The sequence below is a fragment of the Erinaceus europaeus genome, chromosome 7 (assembly GCF_950295315.1).
Source record: "Erinaceus europaeus chromosome 7, mEriEur2.1, whole genome shotgun sequence".
Lineage (NCBI taxonomy): Eukaryota > Metazoa > Chordata > Mammalia > Eulipotyphla > Erinaceidae > Erinaceus > Erinaceus europaeus.
Genome location: NC_080168.1, coordinates 44,840,671 through 44,845,184, shown reverse-complemented (window position 1 = coordinate 44,845,184; position 4,514 = coordinate 44,840,671).

Here is a 4,514-nt window from a genome sequence, read left to right as displayed (position 1 = left end):
ACGCTAGAAGAAGAAGAAGGGTTCCCCAGTACCTCCAATCATGCTGAATCTGGGGTCAACACTGAACTGGTGTGACTGTGATCACCCATACCAAGAACAAAATATAAAGAAAATCTCTTCATATAGGAGACCTCTCTCAGCCCCCTCTGATTTAGTCTTAAACTCATAGGTTCCACAATAGCCAATGGGACTTACTCTCCCATGTGTCCTCCACCCCCAGCTCATCCCTGCATGAAGTGTGACACTTTCTCCACTTTCCAGGGTGGCACAGTGTTGTTCTCTGCCACTGGAGTCTAGCCAGTGCTTTCCCTGTGGATGGGGATTTGGGATCATGTCAGTTTCTTTTCTCCATAATGGAACCCTTGCCTGCACTATGAACCCATTGCTCCTAGAGGCCATCTTTTTTCCACTGCTGTTGATGTTACTGTTATTATTGTTGTTGGATAGGACAAAGAGAAATTGAGAGATGAGGAGTAGATAGAGAGGCGGGAGAGAAAGACAGACAAATCATCCCCCACTGCCAAAATCACCCCCCACTCCCACTGTACTGGTCCCCCAGGAAGAAGCCATCATACTTTTCAGAACATAGATGAGGACAAAGAAGACAAGGCAAGTGGAACTGACCCACAAGTACACTGAGACAAAGTGCAAGCACTGGGAGATGGAAACCTCCTGAAGGCATCAAGCATTGTCAGCAGGGAGTGTCTTCACAGCCCATCTGGTTTCATGGCATCACAGAGGCAGGAAAGTTCATGAACAAGGGGGCATCACCAGCGAATCAGGTGGGGTGTGCATGTTGGGGTGGGGGTGGGGCACAGTGAGACCATCACCCCAGCTCTTTCTTATCCCTAGATTATTTCCCATCTACTGGGGGTGTCAGAACCCATGCCTTCCCAATGGGAGCTTTTACAAGATAAAAAGGAAAATTGAAACTGAGATCTCAATCTGGGTCATTTCCATTGAATTCCTCTAACAGCCACTGCTTCTATTTATAATTCTGTTTACTGATGTCATCTTTCCACCTCCACAAAAGGTCCTCCCCTGTATCCTTTTATACACAAACTATCCTACCAGTGGGGAGGTGACAAATAATAATCGTGGACATTCATTGGGTTATATTTGCTCATCCCAGACTGTCCTGAATGCCTTTTGTTGAGTATTAAGTCAATAAATCTTCAATAGAATCACTTTTCTGAGTTAGCTATTACTAGTGTCCTCATTTTGAAGACAAATAAATAAATAAAATAAATGACCCCCCTCCAAACAAACAAGAGAAAAGAGAGATAAAGAGGAAGAGGGAGTTCCCCAAGACCCTAACACTTTCAAAGTGGTGGAGCTGTGATTTGGACTCAGTTGGTTTGGAAGTTTTTTTTTCCTTAATATATTTTTTTGTTTTTTCTCTTCTTTTCTTGTTTTTTTTTAAATTTTTTAATATTTATTTATTTATGCCCTTTTTGTTGCCCTTGTTGTTTTATTGTTGTAGTTATTATTGTTGTTATTGATATTGTCGTGTTGTTAGGTCAGAAAGAAATGGAAAGAGGAAGGGAAGACAGAGACAGGGAGAGAAAGACAGACACCTGCAGACCTGTTTCACTACCTGTGAAGCGACTCCCCTCGGGTGGAGGGAGGGGAGCTGGGGGCTCGAACTGGAATCCTTATGCTGGTCCTTGCATTTTGCGCCACATGTGCTTAGCCCGATGCGCTACCACCCGACTCCCCCTTTAAAAATATATATTAAATAAATATTAAATATTTATTTTCCCTTTTGTTGACCTTGTTGCTTTATTGTTGTAGTTATTAATGCATTGTTGTTAGATAGGACAGAGAGAAATAGAGAGAGGAGGGGAAGAGAAAGATAGACATCTGCAGACCTGCTTCACCGCCTGTGAAGCGACTCCCCTGCAGGTGGGGAGCCAGGGGCTCAAACCTGGATCCTTACTCTAGTCCTTGAGCTTTGTGCCACATGCGTTTAACCAGCTGCGCTACCACCTGACTCCCGAAAAAATATTTTTATTAATTTATTATTGGATAGAGACAGACAGAAATTGAGAGGGGAGGGGGAGATAGAGAGGAACAGAGACAGAGACATATGCAGCCCTGCTTCACCACTCATGAAGTCTTCCCCCTGCAGATGGGGATGAGGGGCTTGAACCTGGGTCTTTGTGCACTGTAACATGTGCACTTAACCAGGTGTGCCACAGCCTGGCCCCAGTTTGGAAGCTTTTAACCCCATCCTACCTGGTCCCTTCCTTTTACATTTCTTTTTACTTCCCCTCACTATCTTTTGTGGTACTAGGAGTTGAAACAAGTGCTGTATTATTGAGCTACAGCCTAGGCCCATTAACCACCATTCTTACTGTTTTTTCTAGCCCCTCAGCAGAGCTTTCTGTTTTGATCTGTGGATAAGCTTAGCTTTATTATTTTTTTTCCTACCTAGTTCACAGTTTGGAAGCTTCTTGGCTGCAAGGAGCTCTTCCTGTCTTGCTACAGAACTTCCTTAGCTCCAGATGTCAGCTGTGTAGTGGCATATTACAGGCTGGTGAAATAGCTCACTTGGATAGTGTGCAGCTTTGCCAGTGTGAGGCCCAGGTTTGAGTCTGGCCTCCACAGCACTGAAGGAAGCTTTGGTGCTGTGGTTTCTTTATTTTTCTTTCTATTTATTTATTTTACCTCCAGGGTTATTGCTGTGGTTTGGTGCCTGCACTATGAATCCACTGCTCCTGGAGGCCATTTTCCCCATTTTGTTGCCCTTGTTATTATCTTTATTGCTGTCATTGCTGTTGTTGCTGTTGGATAGGACAGAGAGAAATGGAGAGAGGAGAGGAGCCAGAGAGATGGAGAAAAAGATAGACACCTGCAGACCTGCTTCACCACCTGTGAAGTGACCCTCCTGCAGATGGAGAGCTGGGGCTCAAACTGGCATCCTTATGCTGGTCCTTGTGCTTCATGCCATGTGCACTTAACTCTCTGTGCTACCGCCCAACCCCCTGTGCTGTGGTTTCTTTCACTCTCTCTACCTCTCTGCCACCTTTATTTAAAAAAAAAAGACATATTACTAAAGGAGTAAATTTGTTTTTTATACTTTAAAAAAAATATTTATTTTTTATTAGATAGAGACAGAGAGAAATTGAAAGAGGAGGGGGAGATAGAGAGGGAGATAGAAAGAGACACCTGCAGCACTGCTTCTCAAAACTTTCTCCCTGCAGGTGGGGACCAAGGGCTTGAACCTTTCTTATACTTTTATGACCACTAGTCACTCCTCTCACTTGTTTTTGCTACATAGAACCCAGGAAAATTTAAGGGGAAAAACTCTGTTCCCAAATCACCTGCTTTCTCAGTAAGTAATCACACAGACAGAGAATATAAAGGTGGCGTTTTTGGTCCAACTATTCAAATGACCACTGTATGGATAGCTAGCCACCTTCTGCTAAGGAGAAGAATAAGCTCCTGATTAAGCTGCTCTTTCATGTCAGATGTTTACCAGACAACACATTATAGCTGGAAATGCCACAATCTTAGGCAACTTGCCAAAACTTTACACAGAAAAGTGGAAGTGTCAACCAAAGCACAGACATTGCTTCATGGGTTTATGTCTGAGCACAGCTGACTCCACCTTGTTAAGAGTCTGTTCAGGAGTTGGGCCGGTAGCACAGTAGGTTAAGTGCACGTGGCGCAAAGCGCAAGGACCAGCGTTAGAATCCCTGTACAAGCCCCCTGGCTCCATATCTGCAGGGGAGTTGCTTCACAAGTGGTGAAGCAGGTCTGCAGGTGTCTTTCTCTCCCCCTTTCTGTCTTCACCTACTCTCTCTATTTATCACTATCCTATTCAACAACGACGACATCAATAACAACAACAATAATGAAAAACAACAAGGGCAACAAAAGGGAAAATAAATAAAGATAAAACAATTTTTTTAAAAAAGTCTGTGCTGGGGGCCAGGCAGTAGCGCAGCGGGTTAAGTGCACATGGTGTGAAATGCAAAAGCCGGTGCAAGGATCCCGGTTCAGGCCCCCAGCTCCCCACCTGCAGGGGGCTCTCTTCATGAGTGGTGAAGCAGATCTGTAGGTGTCTATCTTTCTCTCCCTGTCTCTGTCTCCCCCTCCTCTCTTGATTTCTCTCTGTCCTATCCAACAACAATGACATCAATAACAACAACAATAATAACAAACAACAATGATAAACAACAAGGGCAAGAAAAGGGGGGAAAAAAGAGAGTCTCCAGGAGCAGTGGATTCATAGTGTAGGCACCAAGCCCCAGCAATAACCCTGGAGGCAAAAAAAAAAAAAAAAAAGAGTGTGTTCTTAGTATTTAAGTGGGGGTCATTACATTCACCCTCTAGCTTTCTGACTAGAGGTAAGATACACATAAAGGTCCTGGAAGAAAGTAGATAGTAGGCAAATGATAATTGATAATGATTGTTTCCCAAACAATGATTTCACATGAAGGGAACACAATTCTCTTAAATTGCTTTGGAAATAGTATTATAAATACCAAGTTTTTATGTAAGCAGAG